The following is a 23,246-nucleotide window of genomic DNA, read 5'->3' on the forward strand; positions in this document are numbered from 1 at the left end:
TATTTTTGTCAAGGAGACATTGTTTTTTTTATGATAGCTACTCTGTGATTCATGAGTCAACATGCTATACAAATACCAGAAGGCATAAGTGAATTATAGACATTTCTCAGGAGTGGCACAGCAGTTCTCTATTACCCAATTCAGTTAAAATATCCTATTTATCATACTTTTTTTTTTTTTTTTAATGGATGAATCCTGCAGTTTTTAGTTAAGTGAAAAATCTGTGTGAGGGAACATGCTCTTTGGCTGGAAATGAGTTTGGATAAGAACTGCAGCTTATATTATAAAAACAATTTAAGAAAATGATATATAATAGTCTCACTATAAATTATACATCTTCAGTGACATTTAATAGCCTGCCATTTCTATCAGTTGCACATTTATTTTATAAGACACCTATATTGTTATATCTATGTGGTTTTGTATATTATTTCCTCTTGACACAAGCAACATTTAAATTAAAGTGTACTAGTCTTTTAGAAAAGTTTTGAATGTGTTTGTCTGAGGGTATAGGAGGTTGGCAAATTTGTGGTGAGGCACTGTTCATTGAAAAAATACCTAGCTGTCAATATGAAAAATGCTTTGTGAGTATACAAAATCTTTCCGTGGAAAAAGCCAGGTTCAGAACAGAATTGCTACTTCAGTCCAAAAAGTAGCCAGTGTGAGACCAGGAGCTGGCATATCTACCTGTCATATGTGGAAGACCCAGGTTCAAGTCCCTCCAGGAATTTGAACCTGGGCTTTCTGCATTCAGGTGGGTGCCCTGGCAGTGGAGCAGATTTAGACCATGTGTTGATGGGTTTTAAAAAATGTCAGGTTATTTTGCTTTTCTTTCCAGGGCAACATGAGAATTCCTTGGGTACTTTGAAATTTTCCAGGACAGATAAAGCTGTTTCTTTGAAATCACTTCTCTGCAGTCCATATTTTCAAAATTTTTTAGGAGACTGGATAAGCAGAGTCTCTTACAAGTTAAATGCATCACAGGGGCAAATTTATCCATGACATAAACTTGTTGACTTCCAAGTTGGTCTTGCGACCAGCAGGATTGAATTTGGCCAGAAGACAATGTTTATGCAATAAAGAGCAACATATTTATTAAGGAGGGGATCAGATGTTCATGTGGGGACAGGGGGGAGGAGGACATATGGGGGTGAGCTGTGGAGAAGCAAGGGGAAGGCAGAGAAAGGAAAAGGTCATAGCGTGAAAGGGTGCTGTGAATTCCAAAAGTGTCTAATTAGGTTTCTGGCTGTGGAATTTGCCTTTGCCCCAAGCCAAGAAGCCCAGCTGTTTTACAACAGGGCTTTTGCCTCCTAGCAATGACTGCAGACAATGTGTGACCTAAACTGCAAGTGTATTTATAAGGACAACTTCCTTCACTCTTCTCAACAGATTCCATAAAATAAGTTCAAATGTTATTTAGAAGGTTGCATAACTGTTTCAGATTTTTATGCACTTTTCTTGCTTTTGTTGGGCATCTAAATGCAATTTGGAAAAGTCCTAAAAGAGGGGAATGACTCTCATTAAAGGCACTCTTCTGAACTTGTAGTCTATTTCGTTATTTTAAAAAAGTGTCAGTCTTCAAAATTAAATGTTTGATGGAATATTAAATTTGATGAATCATTGCCAGTTTCCATGTTTGTTAGCTTTTATATACCACATTAAAGCATTCATTAATGTCACACAACACTGCTTTGATTGAGTCCTAAAAGGTTAATGACTTGATACAGGCTGGTATTCTGAGCTTTACTGTTTGCAGGCGGGTTGTAGTGAATGCGAAGTGCTTTGAAATTCTAACAAAGAGAAATCTTTCATTTTTCTCTGTTTCAAGTCCAGAAAGTCTTCTCAACTGGCCTGGAGGTGTTAGACAAACTAGAATTAGCACTATTAAACTACAATAATTTTTTTTCCCTTACAGGACTTAAATTTAACAGTAAAAGACTTCATATTCATACAACTCCTCAGAGAAGCGTGGATTAAGGTACATACAGACCCCATGTTTGCTGTTCATCTACTCCTGCTGGTATCTTTAAGCTGCCTTGTCAGTCAATTTGGGAGGCTGAAGCTACATTTCCCCATTTTGAAAGGGATTAGCCTGTCCAGAATTAATCCCTACTCTTAGATATGGCAAATATTTTACAAATTATCAGAAGTTTTAAAAATAAAGTTATTTTAGTGTAGCTGCTGTGGACACATCCTCTGCTTTGAACAAGTCAGAGTGCAGGTTGGAGATACAATTAATATTTTGCCCAGTGCCTTCTTGGCAATGGCCAAGCTGGGTAGCCTGGTCAAGTACAGGCATTTTTATACACTTAAGAAAGCATTGCCTTTATGTAACCTGAAAAATCCTTGGGTGAATGGCCAGTATGGGCAGCACAAAGAAGGAAATAACATTTCCAAAGTCTGTCCTCCTAACTACACTGTGTCCAGATTTCATAAAATTTGAACTCTCCTGAGATGGAAATAAGCTTCTTGACAAAGTCATGTGTGAAGTTAATTTTGCTTTAAGATGGTATTGAGGTTCTGCTCTGAGGGGAGTTGTTAGTAAAACAAATGACTCTAACTGTTTTAGTATGGAAGACAAATCAAAGCATTTCCATGAAGTAACAGGGGTGACCAGCTGTAACTTAACCATTTCCTGAGCAAATACAAGCTGCTCTATTGGAGGGGGGACAGTTCCCATGTTAGCCATTGTATGGAGAAAAATAAAAGTTCATATAAAAGAGCCCACCAAGGGTTATATGGCTGCAATTGTTTCCAAACTGAAACAACTTAGTATCTGTTTATGATTGTCAGTATCATGTTATATTGTTCTTGTAGAATCCATAAAACATAAAAGTCTGCAGTATTGCCTCTAAACACCCAGTGGCTGCAGCCAGGAAACTTCAGAGCCGATGCATTTAAACAGAGGGAGGATAAAAAGCAAAAGTTAATAAAAAGTGGACCTTGATTTTATTTATAATTGTAATGTAATTTTGATGAGGTGCTTCATTTGAACATAGAAGAGCAAAAAGCCAAGCCGAAGCTGATGAGATTAAGATACTTAAACTTGCATTCTTTAAATGTTTCTTTTTTTTTATTCAAGCATTGAAGATGAGAAGAAAGAAGCAATAAATCTGAATTCCAACTTTTTCACCATGGCTCATGTTTCCACAGTTCAGAATCGTGCCCATTAGTTTTCTGAGCCACTCAGATGTACGGGATGCTATCATATTAGCACCACTTACATGAGAATATTCATTTACATTTTCACAGTTACTTCCTTTGCATTGTATATGGCAAGCAAGGCAGAAAACAAGTGGGCAAAGATGTGATTCTCCACATAACAAGACTATCCCTTGGAAGAAAATACAAAACCATTCAGTGTCTTAGAGATTTAGTCACTCAATAAACATATAAACTATTCTCTTTTTTTCAGATAATGACAAAGTGTTTGAAAAACAATACATACTTGGACTTAAAAGCAAGCTGATGGAAAGGCAGAATATTTATTTCTTGGTAAATCAGATGTATTTTCAAGCACTGTCATACTGGTTAACGACAGTGGCTTTTTATTTTCTGATATTAGCAGTTCCAGATTCTTCTGTGTTCTTTCTAGCAGTCCAAACATTTAGGTTTAAACACATTTAGTGTAAGATACAGACAAACTGCTCACAAGGTGTACAGATACCACGTGGATATCTGCAGTCCACCAACATCTCTGTAGCAACAGGACCATGATGATGATGAGAACATCACCACCACCACCAAGAGAGACCGAGGGAAAGAGGGAAAAAAGAATACATCATCTGGTTAATCCTATCTTAAAAGATACTTCAAAGCAAATTATGCAGAATAGCTCTTATCAACTGCAGCTGCTTAGTAGGAATGTCATGTGAGCAACACAGTTTGTAGGATAATGGATTTATGTCTAGCAGGAAGTCAAATGTGTGATGACTTCATGCAGATTCTGTTAGGAATCATGTTGCTAATATTTCTTCCCATCCTGACAATGTCATAGAAAAACAATGAAAATTTTATATTTGAAGCCCGTATCAGATGACACAGGGAATACAGATGAGAGGAAGCTTTATTTCAAGGGCAGATTGCATTAGGAATGATTCCTTTTAGAGTTGTCCTTGCCAGAAGCAAAGCTCTTAGCTTTCCTGATTCAAAAATAAGGGGCATATCTTCACATGGAGGAAGTGTCACTGTTCCCTAAAAGCCAACAGTAAGATGGTAATTTATGATTTGGCCCACATACTGATGAGTCTGATAGATGAGTTTATATTGCTTGCTCATAAACAAACCCAGTTTGTTTCAGTTCTCAAATTGTTAGTTCTATATAATCACAGGTGCTCTGAAAATGAAAGAGAGAAATAATCATACTTACTGAACTTGGAAAACTCAGCACTTCCTATTTTAAACCAGTTGTTATGTCTCTCATAATGATTTAATATTTTATTATCCTTGCCTACAGTGGTCTTTTACCATGTCTATATAAACTTCATTTCTAATGGTCTCAAAGGACATACTTGGTATTTCCAGAACAAAACAAAATTAAAACATACACCCAGAAACCACACACATGCACACACAGTCCCAAAGTACTATAATTCTTAAGGCTTGATCCAAAGCCCATGGAGGTTTCTGTGTGGGATCTGGGCTGTGCTGACTGACAGATTGGTGCTGTGACATGCTGAACAGCAGCTGAACCTCTTGCCTTCCCCCTGGCTCCTCTAGCCAGCAGCACTTGTGGGGTAATTCAGAGCTGTTCAGCCTCTGGAGATGGTACTTTGTGTCAGCCTGAAACAGCCTCATCTGGCGACCATCACTGGTGAAATACAGACCCCAGGGGTTAAAAGTGCTGCTCAGCCCAACAGCAGGCTTTAGAAAAAGGAAGACTAAAAATTACTTGTGTGGGGAGAAAAGCCATAGAAATTGTCTTAACTAATTGTTTGTTTTTATAAGCTTATGGAAAGAAAAGAAGTGATCCAACAATGTAAATGGCAAAGTATGTGAAATGGCTAATGAATTTAAAGACTTGACAGTAGGAACTGTACTGAATTGTTGCAACTGATTCTTATTTGTATTGCAGCAGGTTTTCCAGGAACAGGTTTTCCAGGACCACTTACTCCAGAGAGGTCCCAGTTTTAATTTGGAATCTGTCCTGCTGCGGGGGGATGGGGTGCACATGTGGCATGCAAGCTCGCCGAGCACGTGCACACACGCAGCGGTGCCGCTGTGTGCCTCGGCATGCAGATAATAAATTAGCAGGTATGGCCCTGTGCATTTTCATTTCCTTCCGCGCCATCTCGAGCCATGCTGCGTGTATTACATGTGCTTAGGTCACAGAAGGGTTAGGGACGTAACTACTGGATCCCAAAGGGCAGGTGGAGCAAAGCCAGCATAATCTCTGCATCCAGCTCTTTACTATTATTCTCTGATCATGAAAAGCCCAGTGAACTTGGAACATACACTTCTACCCAACAGCTGTTTGCATATCAGAGGCTAAAATCATAAAGAAAATTTCAGAGAAAAACTTTTCATGCATGGTCAAAGCAGGCACGAAACCAGAGTCCTTTTTCTGTCATGGCAGCAACTCTGAAAGACCAGCTCAAGTTTTCTGTGCTGCTGGAGGCTTTGGGCTGCAACTCTCTTCCCATGCATGGATTGTCTGCTCCCTCCCTTTTCTGTTTGCAGTTTCCGGCACAAAGAAGTTCCTATCAAAGCAGAACACTAGAATTATGTAAATGTTTAGTGAGTGTTATTTACTATAGGAAGTAGCAAATATCCTCATACACTCCTGTCTCTCCTTGTGGGAGCTCTGATTATAAACTTTGGTATTCTGGACTCGTAAGTTTAGCCCTGGAATTGCACCCTATCTGTTTCCTCTTTTTGACATAAGAGTTGTATTCTCTCCCACAGGCTGGTATCTTCCTTTTTTCTCTGTAGGAAACTCAAAGTGCTTCTGTTTTACAGATATGTTTCAGGCATGATTAAATTCACCTCAAAGGAATGGGATTTAACTAAAAGAAGGCCAACTGGTATTTTTTAACCATGCCCAAGAATCCATGCTTCATAAATAACCACTGGTGACCCCATCACCATGTGCAGCCAGAATGCCACCAGATGAACTTCAAGGAAAAAGCATGTCTTTTTCACACTGTGTTTAAAGGACAGAAGACATACATTTTAGAAAGAATACCTTTTTTCTTTCACTTCTCTGCTTCTTTTTCCTTTTTCTGCTTCTTTTGCCAATCAATTTTTCCACTGAGCTGTTTTTCTTTAATTTAATATATTTTAAAGACTTTCACCTCAGTCTTTGCACAATTCAGTTTCTGCATCAGATGCAGATTTTCTGTTTGAGAGAAGGATTTCTTTTGAAAAGATGCAGTCCTGATTTAAAGACTTCAAATGATCTACCACATCCTGTGGTAGGTTGTTCCAATGATTAATGGCCCATGCTAGAGAAAGTACGACAGCTTCCAACCATTGGATCTTATTGTGCCTTTTTCTGTTAGACTAAATAGCTATTTGTTATCAGAAATCTCTTCCTTATGTAGATACCTGCAGACTTTGATTAAGTCACTTTTTAACTCCTTCTTGGATAACCTCAACAGATTAAAGCATGTTTTCGTGACTCTTTTTTTCTTTGAATGTTGGGGTTTTTTAAACCTGTTTTTTTTTTGTTTCATAGTGTACTTCAAGAACCAACCCAATATTCCCATAAGCATTTTCACTAATGCTATTTTCAGGTATGGTAGCCCCTTCTGAAACCCAATTAAGGCTGTGTATCTTCTTGCCTTCACATCCTCCTCTGTATATTATATGAAAAGTCTGTGTTCCTTTGTTTTGCTACGGTGATTCCCAAATCCCAGCTGAGGCCCTGAGCTGCTCTGCAGGTTCTTCTTCTCAGCCCCACCATGACTTTCACTGCTGCACCCTCTAATGCCATGCAGTTGTGGAACCCTGGATTGAGCTGCTATGAAAGCAGAAAGCCTTATTGTGAGGCTTTTGTCCTGTGGCTTCCAAGCTGCATTTAAGGTCAGGCTTCTGCCCTTGGTCCTTGCTGAAGTTACGTTTTAGGCGTGTCTGTGCCAAGCCCCACCTGGGCTGACCTGGCTTCCTTGTGTGACCCCAGAGCAGCCTTGGCTCTGTTTTTGGCTGACTGGTTACTGTCCCTGTATGGGTGGTGTGCTCCTCCCCGTGCCTTGCTGTTACCACCAGCTGTACAACAGGAGAGGAATGAAGCCCTTGAGGCCTCAACAGAGCATGGTGACTTCCAGTTCTTAGTTACTCAATATAATCTCTTTGTTTGGTTTAGTCCATTCAATGTGACTGTGTAGCTTTGTTGGGGTTTTTATCACCAGAACTTGCTATTTCATCAAACAAAAAAGACCATGCTTGTCTGACAAACCTTAACTTCCCTGAAAATGTGCCAAGATGAATGTTCTGCTGCCATCATTTAATTATGTACTGATTGTCTCCAATGTTAAGCTTCCAAGACTGGGATGATACCTCTTTTCATCTTAATAGGTTGAATGTCTATTAGTCATCTTGTTGACCATTTTAAAACATTAGCATGACTTTAGCTTCTTTTATAGTCCTCTCAGACTCGTCCAGCTTTTAAAAGAAGTCAGTGTATGTGGATCAGAGTGTTCCCTGGCAAGATGCCTTCATACCCGAGTAGAAGTTGGCCAGCACCATTTATTTGCTGCCTGGTAATATTTCTCTACTGGCTGATGGAACAAGAAGATGCTCTGCAGTCCCTTCAGGATCTACAAGCACTCCCATACACAGAAGTGCTGGCACAAGCATGAAGTAAATGCAATCATCAGAAGGACTTTAAAGGGAGTTAAATATTTTCAGAAAGATTAAAATATTGGATTTTTCATGATTCTCCTCTGTAATGGAGACAGAAGAGTAGCCCTGGCTCTAAGTCCTTCCTGTATTATTATATTAAATACTGCCTGCCATGAACTTGTTTAATTTATCCCTTACTTTACTATCCCAGCACAAGCCTCATCTAGGATTACCAGTGAGCCCACAGTCCCTAGACTCCTTCATGAAGGAGCTGGAAGCTTCAGCCCAGCTCTGGTCCAGGTGGGAGCTCTCAGCTGTGAGGAGCTGCCTTTCCACTGCTCGGGCAGGCACAAAGCACCCTCAGTGCTCCTGACAGCTCCTGACCCTGCTCTGAAAAGCACTTCAGTTCTCAGGGACAGGGCAGGAAATGCGGCAGTTTTCAGTTGTGCAGAGACATTTTCACTCATATTCTAGTGCAAAAACTGGACAACAAACCCAAATGTTTTGCTTTGGATTTTTAGTTGTTTTGTTTTTACAAAAGAAAGCACAGTAAAACTAGCCCCAGAGTGAGCAATTATTGGTGAAATAATTTGTTTTAGGAGTTAAAATATGTGAGGAAGTGGTCAAAATAATCCAGACAACTCTATAAAAGAATAAGCATGAGAAATAATTGAAGTCACCAACAAGCCAATATGGGAAAACATATTTTATGCTCTTTTCCCTTTACTTTGTTTTACTTGGAAAACTTTCTGAGTTGAAGAATATATTGAAAGATTTCATAAAATGTTAGATAAAGATGTATTCATTAACCACTTGCTATTATTAAAGTACACTGTTAAAAACTTAAGGTATTCTTTTTTCAGTCCATAACCAAACTTTCACATCTCTGTATCCTCATCTCTTGAGCTTCACTCATCATTTTTCCTAAATGGAGCTTTACTATTAATTTATTAGACTGTGCCAGCAAGAAAAGCAACGGCCAGGGGAAACAAAATAATGTTCTTAATAACTCATTTCTTAGAACAAAATCCTCCCAGCCTGCTGCAGTAAAGACAGTCATATGGCAGAGGTTTGTGCTTCTTCTGTGCACAGCACTTGCTGTGTCTGGGTTCGATCAGAGTCCCGTTGCAGTCAATGGGAGTTTTGTGCTAAAATGTATCTTGTATGCTGTCACATGGGCAAATGTCCACCTCAGGCTACAGCAGAAGCAAAATCACCACATTTGTTTTCACTTCTGACCTGCTGAAAGTAGGATTATATTACTTGTGTATTTCATTCTGATTATTTTTTTTTTAAACTCTGATTTAAACAAAGATACTACTGTGGTATAATCTGATACCAAGTACTGTGTGAGAGGCTGGACAAGTCAATTACGACTGAAATTGCAGACTTCCTTTACTGTTGCCTTGCTTTTAACTCAATGTTTTTCTTCATAGGCAATCAACATATAATTTCCTTTCTTCAGGTCATACTTTTGTGTCTCACGAACACCAGCAGTGGCACTGTTCACTCTGAATTGCCAGATTTTTCTCACATTGTGCCACTTCCTTCATATTATTTAACTCTATGTTTCCCCAGCACAGATATATTACAAGGGAAAAGTGAACATAGCATCTAACAAGTTGTCAAATGAGCGCAGCAACACTGAGACATGCTGAGACACTAAACACTGACTGAGTCAATTTTACCCTATACAAAATGTAATTATTAGTATCTTGCTGAGATAACTCAAGGGGCAGAAACACTCTTCCAGTGACTGGTTAAAATGGATTTTTGCTTGTGACCAGCATGAATGCTGACCTTTGGCTTCTTGGCTGATCTTTGCATCTCCTAGAAAGTTCATGGAAAGGTCACAGAGCGGCACCAACTTCCTCCGTGTGTGCGTGTGCCTGTGTGCCTGCATGTGCATGGGGACACCCTCCTGACACTGGCTCCATGCAAGGGCTGGCCTTGCCCACTGACAGCTTTGCAGCTTTGGTTTCATGTTTGTGGAAATCTGGACCCACTTATACCAACAGCAAACCAGGCTAAAGGGCACATAATTTTTTATTTACCAAGAGCCTTTGTTTGCTTTTCACTGGCAATTGCTCCCTGTTTACCTTTTAAAGTTTTGTTTCAGTTCAGATACATCCTTAGCTTAAGGAAATGGTGCTACAAAGAATATCTTTTTTTTTTTGTATAAACAAAATGACTGAAATGTGACTAGAAACAGCTACAAAAGAAATGGCTTACATGGCTTTTCCTGAAATACGCACATATTGAAGAGAATGAGTTCTTTCCTTAGATTGCTTTGTCATAGGTGCATCAGAAAATTAAAAAGGATTTATTGTACATTCTTTAGCTGATTCCTTTCACTGCAAAGTTCAGTGCTGCCTGTCACTGCGAAAGAGAGCTATGAATCTCAGAAAGCTGCTTTGCTGACACCATCAGCTGTACAACATCCGCTTCCAAACCAGACCTCCGAAAGCAGCACTGTTAGAGGGTTTTAAATCTCTGCTCAGAAGCTGTATCTATTTCCAAACAGCAAGAATAGCTCTGAAATTGTGAAAAATGCACTCAAGTCATATTTAGAATGATTGTATGTGGGGGATATAACAATACTTTTCAAGACTGTAAGCACTGCGTATATTCATATCTCGTGCTATTTATCTTGCAGATATACAGCGCTGGAAGTTGCTGGCTGCAAGCTGGCAAGCTTGTAGCAGTGAGAAGGAAAGATCTCTCCGTTTGTCACTGGCCGTATATCACTGCAGCTGTGCCCTTTGATTACACAGAGGGCTCCTCCAGCCATTAATAATGGGAAACACTTTTTGTCTGGTGAATGCATCTCAGCGCCATCCTCTAACACCTAGGCTTTGCAGTGAGGTAGAAGAGGCAAATTAAGGATGGAGCTTGTTCATTTTACATTCACACTAGATGTGTAAACAAGGATAACCTTTGTTTTCCTCAGAAAAGAAAATATGCCATTCTTTTTCCTACCACCACAGTGACTGATTTTTTACAGAAACAATATGCACTGCCAATTACAACTTGCTGAGGAAGTGACACTAATGAATCACAATAATGCTGCCACAGCATCACGGAAAGTCCTGTGACGCCAGCCTTCCAGATTAATTGCATTACATATAATAGCCAGGCCACATCTGCTAACCAGGTGTAGCAATGTAAAAGATTTCCCTAAAAAAAGCAAAGCTTAGAGGTAATCAATATATAGGGAATGGAGTCCTAGGTATGAATACTGCATTGCCAAAATTAGATAGCTATCTGAAATTGTCACAAATAATTGATGCTAAGATTGGAAAATTCTAAACTGGTGTAAATCATTTAGCACCAGAGAGCACTACAAGAGGTATTTCATGCTTGACCTGCAAAATGAATCAAAATTAATGTTAAGCTCATGTGGCATGCTGTTGCTCTTACCTATTGCAGCACAAGGTATCCGAGCTGCTCCAGAGAGGTGTTTGCCATGAGTGGAGCGTGGAATCTCTCTGGGCTTGGCCTACATTGATCATCTTCCACAGCATCTTTGACACAATAGGAGACAGCTATAGACCATTTGTCTTAACACTGCTTTTAGTCATGTGTCAAAACCTTGCTTTAACCCATCCCAATTTTTATTTAAGATTAGGCCTTTTGAGTAGTGAAAAAACCCAACAAGAAACAATGAACTCCCTCAAAATAAACCCTGCTCTTGCTAGCCATTATTTTACCTCCTCTGCTCTTCAATTGCTAGAGACAGCCACCCCATCACTCAGGCCATGAATGGATTTGCACTGGAGGAAGGGATTCCACAAAATGCAGCTGTTTTGGAGGTATTCCAGATGTCACACAGAAAGGTATGATTCCCATCTCTGTGTTTATCCCAAAACAGTGCTCCCTGTTTATATTTTGGTATAACCCACAGTTGCTTCATTGATGGTACTGTGACAATTATATGTTCCTCTTAAATCTGTGCTGACAACTATTTAGGTCATGGAGTCAGAGTTTAATTTCCTCAGGTTAGATTTATTCCCTCAACTGCAAAGAAATAAGAAAGAGCATGCTTGTTGCTGAGTCAAACACGGAGCTGAAAGTCTCCAAGGTGGAGCCTTTGGCCAACATGCTGTGCCTCATTTTTCAGCCTCAGTTACTGGCTTCATGACATGAGAATTTGGAAGCTGAGGTCACTGCAGGGTGCTCCCCAGGCTCAGCTGCAGGCCTGCAGGAGCCCTGCTGCCCATCTTGTGCCGTGGGTGTCTCTCTCTACTGAGCCCTTTCTCAGGTGGACAGGCAGTACATCATTCTGGGAATCACAGAGAAGCCTTGGCAAAAGAACACACCTTGAGGTATGTGACTGGCCTAACACCTCAAAAATAAAAAAAATATTTTATTCTTATATAGTGCTGTTCTTGCACAGAACACAACAGCTGAAAACTACCATCTATCCATATGAATGCCCCCCCAAAAAATTTAATCATGTATGATTGGCTAAATTTCACCAAGAGAACAAACATATCAGTCAGTTTAATATATTTTTGTAGAAATCCAAAAAACTATAGCAAGATTTTTTTTGCTATTTTTATAAACTACTTGTCCCAAATACAGTTGTTATGTTGGTCACTGAATTTAAATGATGAATTTCCTTCTTTTAAAGCTAAGCGGAAAAGATCACTAAGTTTCTTATCAGGAGATAGTGATAGACTTTGCAAAAATGCACAGCATCTTGAAAGTTTTGTCTCATATCACCATTTATATTCCTGAGAAATAGACATGTCTCACATTCTGTAGCAGTGTTTTGTGACATTTGGATTTACAATGCTCAAGTTTAAGTCTCTAGCCCTTTGCAGTCTGTCAAAACCAGCTTCTCTGTCCATTTATTTTTGTCTTCTGTGCTCTGTCTGAATATCTTTTGTAAATTTATACTTGACAACCCTCGTATTTCAGCAGCTGGCTTTGTTTCACAGTCTACCTTGCTTGCTCTGTTACATTAGCTGAAACAACAAATTTAATCCATGATGTCAATAGTAAATTATAGTGGAGATATAATATATGCCTGACATCACTAAGGTCAAGGCCATGGTGAAAATGTTGCAAATAGATCCAAAGGGTCTCCTCATTGTGGTAGGTGCTTGCTGCACATTTACTATTACGAGAAACAGATTAGTGCTGCACACTGCATTATGTTAGCCTTTTAGTTAGACTTGCATAAAACTCCAGCTAATGTAAGAGTGCTCCCTCTACATGAAAAGAGATTCCAGAGAAGTTTGCGATGTCATTATATTTCATATTTTCTAACTGATAAATAATTAAAACAAGAATTACTTTACTGAAAAGATTCATTTAGAGCACACATTTTCCATTACTCTAGCTGTTTGAAGGGGTTAGGGGAAACATTTATTGCATACCTTACCTAAACTACCTTGCCATTAAAGTATCTAAATTACCTCAGTGAATTTCTGGGCACAGAAGTGGTTGATGAATTGCTTTTTGCATAAATGCACTTTCCCTTTGCTAGAACCTAATTCTGTGTATAAACATACACATGCACTCGCATGCACACACACACACACACACACACACAGAACAAAGTAAGTACTGAACTCTCTCAAGAAGAAAATTTAAGTCTGGAATTTTCTCTGTGCAATGAAGTTTTTCTAAATGTTGCTTGTGTTGCAAGCATCCTTGGACTCTCTGAGGACCAGGCAAAAATGGGCTCTTCTACAATGGCGAAAGAACAGTTAATGAATCATTTTCTCCTGTGTGAAAGTGCTCATTGCTGTTAATTTGTCCATTTTTTACAGCCAGAGCTTTCTTAAAGTAAAAATTAACTTTCAGCTTAAAAGTCCATTTATTGTCCAAGGGGAAAAAATTGTGCCAAGTGAACCATAAACAATTTCAGTGTATGGCAGACTATGGAGGTTTCCATTCCATGGAGCTCTATTATTTGTTTTATCTGGCATAAAGAGCATCAACAACCCAATGACTTTCAATCTGCAATTCATCTCTTTAACTTGGCTCTAAAGTATTTTGATTCCTAAATAAAAGGAAGGGCCAAATTTACAAAGCTACAGCATATACCAGAGCATAGGTATGGCACTTGGCTTTCCCCATGCCCTGGTTGGACGTATGGGATTTAATAGTTTCCTACTCAGAAGATTGGTTACTTTTTGTTCCTGGTGTCCCTAATGCTGAATGGAGAATGCTTATGTGGGTGGTAACATTTGGCTTCCATTTCAGCTTAGCTTTAAGAATGTGAGCAACTTCATGAGCTGCAGAAACATGCAGGGGAAAATACTTGAATCAAGATCTTTACATACAAATCCATACTTTTAAAAATAACCACCTCTCCAGGAGCTTTGATCTTCATGTACTTTGTCTATGTCTTTTACTCCTTCATTCAAATCTATGCCAGACCAACAGTAATTATAATTTATCTTCTCACTGTATTTTGTGTTCTACATGCAATGGTTAGTGGGTTTAAGTCAGTTCTTGTGGGTCAGGAGTCAACACCATCTTTGGCCCATTGTAGTATCTGTTGGTGAAAGCATCCAAGAAATGGAATGACTGACCATATGATAACCCTTTCCTAAGGTTGTCTGGCAAGCTTAACTGAAGCAGGATGACCCAATGGAATTACTGAATCTTAAGTTTCTGATCTTTGGGCTGGTCCTTTTGGAAGGGCAGCTTTCATTATTGATAATTTAGTCAACTATTGATAATTTGGTCAACTGCCATGAAGGTAATTGCTTTAAGGATATAAGTACTAATGAAAACTCCAAATCCTGTGATAGTCTCTTGTGTGCAAATAAAAAATAGAAAATGGAGATGGTGAGTCAGTATGGGCTGCTTTAATGACTATTTAATTTCTCCCATAAAAGAAGTTTAAATAATGCTGTTATGTGCTGATACTCTTAGCACTTGCTTTGGTGCATGATGTATGGCCAATGTCTGCTCCAAGAATCAACAAATGTGCATTATTCCATTAGCAGTTTTCTGTTTTTTACAAAGCTTTAAAATTTGTTATTTATGTTAATATACTAGTGCCTTATTTTACATATTTATAATATCTTCTTTCTTCTGCCATGAAAAGAATGAACAGTTTAGGTATTGCAGATCAGTTCAGCTTACATAACAGTTACAAAATATTGTTTATAAAAAGTTTCATAGATAATCCTTTCTATGCTTGGGACTGCTATTATAACTTATGTGAAACTCTTACTGACATCAAAACAAGACTGAGGTTTCTAATACTCTGCTCCTTCTTCTCTTTTCAAGAACGGGGAGAAACTCAAGCTATATGAACAGAAATGCCACATTTTTCCCAACAAAATCTGGGAGAAGTGTAGAAGAACAAAGAACAACAAAAGGCTGAACATAAGAAGGTTTCAGTAACAGGAAGCACTGATAGGACAGAATGTAGTGGCACTCCAGAGGGTTTCTAAAAGCAAATCTATTCAACAAAAATGTAGCAAATATCACTGGCTGTGCCTGTGTTATGCAGCAGGGGATACTACAACATGGACACAAATCAGTTACTTCTGGCTGATTGTCTTTCCTTGATTTCCATGGCACATGGTCTTTACAACACTTACCAACTCTGAACATTGTCAGCATCCCGGCTGCAGAGCAGACTTCTGAAATTCCTCTTTTGAAGATGTCTCTGTCTCAGATCTCAGTTCTGCCTGTACAAGTGATTTAGCACAATGATGTCACTCTGGGCTAAGTGCAAGCAAAGGCACTGGGTTAGTGTGATGCTTTTAGTTTTGGCTGCTGACTGTATGAGGTCAATACTAGAACGTCTCTATCCAGCACTACGATTTAAAAGCACGTGTGTGGGGTGTTAAGGGTTTCATATTTCAGGATGCAAATTATTTGTTGATTCCTTAAGTGTGACTTCAATTTGTATTTTTAGCCATACTTATGTCCTCTAATCACATATGATCAATGTTTTTGAGTAAATCTATTAATTCAACTCAATGACCTATGCTACTACATCACCTCAGCAAAGGCTCAAGTTCATTAGCATCTGATGTCTCCTTGGTGGCCTGTGTGAAGTGAGTTTCCTGTTGATGCAGTTCCTAGATGTTTTAGTGCTGTATTTTCAGACATTTTTAGTTGCAATTCTGCCTGTCCTAGTGAACATGTCCCTGAACACAATGACATTTTAATAAAAATGTTAATACACTGTTTCAGACACAAATCTACTTTATCTCTAGAAGAGTTTCAAAACCTTTTGATTAGCTGAAAACCACATCTGACTTCCCTTTTTGTGTCCCCACAATGTGACTCAGCTTAAGCCACATCGGTTCCTAAATCCCTGTGTAAAACAATGAAGGATGGCCTGAACATGAGAATCCCTTATTGACTAAAGACTGCATCCACACTGACAACTCACTTTGCACAGCCCTCCTAACAGGCATGAGAGGCAGACAGGTTTCAGCTCTGCTGAGGTGACATCAATTCATCTCAGTGACAGAGACCTGGGCTTAGTTTCCAACATTCCAAACACTCCCGGTCATAGACAGCACTTGTGAACCACATTTATGTCTTCCAACAAATTTTCATTTACATGCCTTTTCAGAGATGTCTTTCTTGACATCTGAAAGCATTTCTTAGTTGTAGAGAAGTCCTTTTCTCTGCAAGAACATTTCCAAGGCTCTAGATTATTTAGGGTTCAGTTCAGTTGCATGTAAGAATTTAAGGTTAATTTATTTAAATTAAAAAAAAAAAAACCAAAAAAACAACAAACCCAAATAGAGATTGTAAATGACCTCTAAACTTCAGCTGACATCAGCTTGTCAGTTTGCCTTTTATGTTTTCTGCATGGTCAGAAGGGAGAAATTTGATCCCAAAGCAAATAGTTTTAAATGACCTATTTTATTCCACATAAAAGTGAAAAAAATTACCATTATCTTATAACACCCATAATGTTCATGAACATCAGAAGCTTAAGAGTCCTAATGGGATATTGGGAGCGGTCAGGATCTGGTTGATGGGATGACAAGATTTTGTTGGTCAGATAAAAATCTGATGCGCAAGGGCAAATTAAAAATGCAGAGCAAAATATTCATCTTTACAGAAGAAAACAAATACCTACATGTTGTAGGCAATGCTGCTTCTACCACTTTAGCAAAGTAGGAAGATGCCTGTCCCTCCTGCCATAGCAGCCCCACACCACTGCACTTGCAGTGCATTCACTCCAAAGGTGTGTTGCAGTGAGGGCAGGTGCAGGAGCAGAGGATGAATTTTCAGCTGGGAAAGCAGTGTGTGCAAGGGTAATGCTTTTCAGAAGAACTTGTTTCAGGACCCAGAATGCCAATGGTTTTTCTCTTGCCAAGCAAGCCAAGGCTCATAATTCTGGTTCCTGAACAAGTATTACAAAGACACAACTGCCCCGATGACACATGCTGCAGCTTCCTTCAAGATCTTCCACTCTCTCCAAATGGCAACCTTCCTGAATTAAAATATAAATAAATCCTTCTATAAAAGGACAAGAAAAGGACAGTTCTGCTTTCTGCAGAAAACCCAGCTGATTCGAAATATATAGCAACCAAGGGGAAATATATAGCAACTAAGAATAAATGTTATTTCTCTTCCAACTTGTAAAACTCAGTAAAACCAAATAGTCTTAAAATGTGCTCTCTGTCTCTGGTCTTTCAGCAGCAAGCTTGCTCAGAGTTCAGAATGTTGACAGAAATAAATTACAAATAATTTTATAAGGAAAAAATCAGGAGCAATTTTTGTCTTGTTTGCAGGAGTATGTATCTTGCTAGAGCTTGAAGAACACTGCTTTTGATTTCTCACATAGCAGATAACTTCTTTGGGGAAATTAAGAAATAAATTAAAGTGCTCTTTATGGCAGCTGAACCACCCTGAAAGCATATATTAATTATTATGAACATGTTATTCATACAGATGTATGTGCTACAATAATAAATTATCATTTGTACCACAGCAGCCCCTTAGGCCACATCTGAGAGAGGAAACCCAGAGTATGTCTAGAGCATGCACCCAGCAGTGGGAGTGCCTGCTCCAGCCATCTCAGAGCTTTCTGCAGGGAAGACCCAGATGTGCTTGGATTTTCTGATCCCAGCTTCTCCCTCATCTTTCCACAGAAAGGACACTGAAGGGTATGGCTCTGACAGCCCTGAGTATCCCAAAGCTGCCTCAGGGTTCCCAGGTGCCAGCTCCCAGCAAGTACCATCAGCTGCCTGAAAACCATACTTGTGACCTGGACCAAGAGCAGTTTTCCAAGTTCCTGCATCAGTGCTTTACAGCCTTATGTACTAGATGCATGACAGGTGAAGATCAGAGATCCCCCCTCAAGAGTGTACAAGAGTACAATGGAAGGAATAAATAAATTGAACTTCAGAAAAAAAAATCAGTTATTTTTAAAAACTGGCTTAATACTTGGGAAGTTAGCAAAGCCACATGAAGTTCTGACAAAAAAAACCCAGTAAAAATACTATTTTGTACTATTATTATCTAGACAAAATGAAATTGAAATTATAAAATGCACAACCAAATGCTGAAAGTTTTGATCTTGCCCAGGCATAAATGGGTAGATTGTTTTCCATCATTGGGGATTTTCTGATTAGATAATTTGTTCATGCTTATTGGTCAAATTGGGACATTTTCAGGGGAGCGTTTCAATGGCTTCTTTGTCAGGAAAAGTTTCTTATCTTTGTTCTGCAGTTGAAAACATGGATAAAAGAGAATAGGCAGACTTGGTCCAGCCTAGCAGGAGTCACAGACTCAAAACAGGTGACCCCTTCCTGGGAAGTGGCCAATGCACTCAAACAGTTCATACCATGACCTGCAGAACCAGGTCTGTTTAAACTATCTGTTTATCCATTTATTTGTTTATTTTGATTTTGTTTTACTACAGTTTCTCTTTCTCCTTTCTACTAACATTTTACAAACTTTTTTTCCCCACAAAGGTTCTTGCTCTCCTTCAAGTCATTCCCATCACCTCCAAAAGCAACGAGTTCCGTGTGCTCAGTGCTCAGCTTCTGTATATTCAAACCTGTGTTTTGTGAGCTCTCTCTAGTGCAGCTCACAAAGACAAGGCAACACTCCAACCCTACGGAAAATTGCAGCATAGCTTTGTAGCAGCTAGGTATTTACCCTCCCTTCCCTACTGCAGTTTCACTTACAGAACACCTCAGAAATTCAAGAGCTGACATATAGCATGTACAAGACTTTATGAAAAAAACCCAAACAACCTGAACCCTGTAGAGAGACCTTAGTTTTTGTTCATCTTAGCATTTGTGTCTGCTCTGCTGGCAGAGAGCTCTAATTGTCAGGGACACAATAGGCTGTGCTCTTATCTGTGATTAATAGACATGATCTTTCCAGAATGATAAATGCAGGTAAGTAAAGTCTCTGTGACTATATCTATGCTACATCATAGATTATCAAAACCCCTACAATGTAGACATGATAATAAGTATCCATGGTGTCTAAAAGTGCTGGCAAAGAGTTCCTAACATCTAGAATTCAATTTTTTATGGTTTTTATGTGGCTTTGAGGGAGAATATCCTCCACACCATTGAAATTCACTTTTTTAGCTTTCGTTCAGCTCTCTTTTGGGAATTTGCCCCACATTCCTCTTTGAGATTCCCTTTCAACAGGAAGAGGGCACAACAGGATATTGTGGACCTACAGAACTGAGCACCATCCTCAGTGTGTCTCTTCTGAGGGCAGAAGGGCATGAATGGATCTTACTCTCAGAAACCAGCAACCCTCTCTTGCCCATTTGCCATGGTGGCATCACAGGCACAGTCCCTCAAAAGAAGTGATGAAGCACTCGTGTCTTTTATTTCTGATAGCAGTGTTTCAGAAGGCTGAGGGCCCTGACAGCTGCTGCAGAGATGAAATACCACCATTATTATATCTCATGCCATCCAGTCATAAGGGGAATAATGGTTGCTGTAAATGATAAACGGCATGATTAGAACTACCCATTAAAGAGATTAAGAAACTGCAAATGCTATGGTATGTGAGATGTACAGCACCACACTACTGTGCAGATGGAGACATCTGCGGTAGAGATGGGACATTCAGAAATGTGCTACAAATTCTTCAGACAGTCTTGCAGCCCAAGACTCGGGCCACACACTGCGAGCAGATGGCTCCACTGTACTTCATCATACACAGAAACACTGCTCTGTTGTCATGCAATGGTGTACATTTTTGTTGACAGCAGGTTAATGGCATTTGGCAGTAACCATTGTGGAGTATTTTTTCCCTTTTTTTGGTGTTATGGATTATTTTTCCAGAGGAACACAGAGTGGTGCTGAGATGTTAGCTCTGGTATTTCCTCAGACCACCATGTGAGGATGGGAAAGGAGCAGTGTAGCTCCTCTCTGTTTGCATGGGAGCCAATGACCAAGCCGGAGGATTTGGCTTGCATACAGCTCTCTGAGGCAAGCTTGGAGATAAGGAGGTTCTTGATACTCAGATCCTGAGAAGTTATTTTCTATGAATATATTATGTAGCAGGTTAAGAACTAACCATGGTGGAGAAATCTGTATGAGGTTTGTATTTGCTTTTTTTACCTCAAGTTTGTGATGGATTTCCTGTCAGAGAAGTAATGACCAGAAAAGCTTTTCAGTAAAGTCTGGTCATTAAATTTCTCTTATATTTCTTCTTAGAAATTTTCAGCTCTAAAACTACTGATAGTTTTTCTTGAAGCTGTTTAAAAGAGAAGCAGACTGCCCAGAACTCAGGACTGTGTTAGCTGAAAGCTCCAGCTAAGCTCCAGTGAGCCTGCTTGTACTGCAGGCAGGTCTGATTTGCTCAGCTGCACCAAACTTCTGCTTTGGTGTTCCTGACAAGTGACACCCTTCTGGGGAGACCTGACTTGTTCTGTGTCTTTGCAGCCTTATAACCCACCAAAGCCACTTTTCCACAGGAGCAACTCTGTTTTACCAAAGTACTTTACCTGGCAGACCCAAATTGGGAATCTGCAAACACGAGAAGCAAAAGATGATCTGACACGGGTTGTCCTTCAGAAAAATGTTTGAGCCCATGACTGGCTATGTCTATAAGTCATGAGTCTCAAGACCTTTTATTACATCAGGCTTTATCTGTCTAATTGCTAAGTTTCCTCCAAGACTATAAGTTGCTACAGATATCTACTTCCATTTCTGAATATCAACAACTTTTGATCTTCTAATGAATACCAACAAAATATGGGGAAGCTCATCTCCTAAATACTGATGATAATGATCAAGATGATCATGTTCAAAGACATTTAATGAGCACATTTATTCCCACAAAGCACATAAGCCATGGTATCTTGGGTGCAGAGACAGGATATATAAACAGTTTTTTTTAACATGAATGAAGAGTCTTCTTTTATTTTTAAATAGCAAAAAATATAACGAGTGAGAAAAGAAATTACCAACATCTTGACAATTTGGTGGGCAGAAGTACTGTCAGAGAATAAACAGGGGGAGGAATCAAAAATATGAAAGAAATTTTGAAACAGTTACAGGAAAAGGCCCACTCAGAAGCCATGTGGGCATTTTTTGATGACATATGCATGGAAGACCAACATAATTAGTTTTTTCTCACCTTGAGGAAATTTTAATACGAGAGGTGTAGAAGACATTTCAGGAGAAACTTTAGACTGGTCACCTGATTAAACAAAGTTAAGCACACATTTAAAGGACTTGCTGCCTTGGTATCTTAATTATTACGGACAATTTCCATGTGTGTGTTTGCTTTAACATTGTCTCCTGCTGGAGAACAGCTGGCTGCAAATGGGCTGGCAAGGTAAACAGAAACAGGCCTGCAATGCCCAGCAACTCAGACAAATCTCATCACCAGCACAAATCGGTTGCCAAGCTGACAAGCACGAAATGTCTCGGAAGGATCCACATTTCATAACTCTTGTGCCTTGTGGACTGTGTCACAGGCAAGCAGCAAGACATTCAGGGCACAATGACACAGTATTGGTGCATGTCAAATATTGAGGAAAGAACACAGATCCTTAACAATTCATTTTTCTTCTGAAATACATAGGTTAATTTGGTGTTTGCACATAGACCCATGCTCTGTTCGTCTACAGCACAATTGTCTGGCTCTCCATTAGTAAACCTCAACAGCTTATTATTTTTGAGTAAATTGCTAATTTTTCAACTCAACAACTGATCCAAGTGATTCACACATTGACAGACCTACTGCTCTGTCTACATGCCTAAATTTTAAATGACTGTTTGAGGTGAATATCATTAAACAAATACAAACAGAGCCATGTCAAGAAAAGGCTGCCTAGAGCTGAGTCACTCCATAGTTTGAACAGCGAGAAGATGTACAGAAAGAGATGAAAATAGATGTACTAGGGGAAGGTTATCTATTATAGTGAGTAGTGGAATAGATACTGGCAACAGAAAGCAAATATCTAATGATGGTGCCAAGATTTTGAGCCTGACAAGATAAGAGAATTGTGATGACTGAGGAGACAAATGGAATGTGATGGAGAAAATTAAGAAAAAAAAATAACATACTTTTCTTTTGGTGAATGATAGTCTAATGTAGTCATCTAGGACAAACAGCAGAGAAAGGAGTAGGGGCAAGGGTGCTGGATAAGGCAAAGAGACAAAACCTAGGCTTTGAGAGGTAGTTGGAAAAGAAGAAACTGATAAATGTGTGTGGAAATACAACTGAAAAACCCTCCCAGAACCACAAGAACTACAGTGGGGTAAAAGGGATCAGGAGACTGTGGGTACATCACATTTCCCTTATCTTCGTACTCACGAACTGACAGGAGTGTGTATTAAAGCACACAGGTAAGGAGCTTCTCCCCTTGCCCTCACTGATCATAAGCCTCAGACAGGTACTCAACAAATGAAATGCTGTAAAAATAAAAGTTAAAATATCACCCTTTGAGGAGTGGCTTAACCTGTGAATTGCATGAAGTGCCTAATGGTCCTATCCATGCTTCTTCCATGGATGTCATAGCTGGGAGGCACTGTCCTTGCAGCCTTCCATTTCACAGGCAGCAGGACACCTCTGTCTGCATGAGTTTGGTCTCAAAAGTCATAAAGTTGCAATACACTGGCCTACTTTGCTGATAGGACTGAGCTATGAAGTGGAAAAATCTGAAATTATGTTCAAAGAGCAGAAATAGTGCTTTTGACCACCAGGGTTCACAGCATCTATATTGCAGTAATGAGACAAGTATAACTTTATGTTTTTCATCTCTCATATTCCACAGAGACTTAATACTTCCCAGCTTCACCTAGTACATACATAGAGAGAATGAATATCTACAAAGCATTCTTGAAATCACAGGGACAAAATACATCATGAAAATATTAAGTGTGCATTTTTTTGGAGCAGTGAATGACACTGCAGCAATCCTAGCCCGACCATGCACTCACAGACCTCTTGGTGGCTGGAGGACTGTGCTGTGTAAGTACCAATTATGTTGCTCCAGCTCCTGAATGGCACCATTTTGCTGTTAAAGTGAACAA

General features: G+C 39.3%; 1 long non-coding RNA gene across 2 annotated transcripts in view; it reads right to left on the reverse strand.

Moving 5' to 3' along the window:
• Nucleotides 1–23,246, reverse strand: part of LOC110482853 (uncharacterized) — a 49,697-nt gene that overhangs the window by 16,912 nt on the left and 9,539 nt on the right. Inside the window, exons 1-2 of one of the 2 annotated variants that reach the window (XR_013340318.1) lie at nt 15,354–15,378; nt 11,203–11,306 (exon numbers count right to left, since the gene is read on the reverse strand). This is a non-coding gene — a long non-coding RNA (uncharacterized LOC110482853). Of the gene's footprint in view, nt 1–11,202; nt 11,307–15,353; nt 15,444–23,246 lie in introns of those variants that run through there. The other variant, XR_013340317.1, reaches the window with a different exon arrangement.

The sequence above is a fragment of the Lonchura striata genome, chromosome 8 (assembly GCF_046129695.1).
Source record: "Lonchura striata isolate bLonStr1 chromosome 8, bLonStr1.mat, whole genome shotgun sequence".
NCBI classification, from domain to species: Eukaryota; Metazoa; Chordata; class Aves; order Passeriformes; family Estrildidae; genus Lonchura; species Lonchura striata.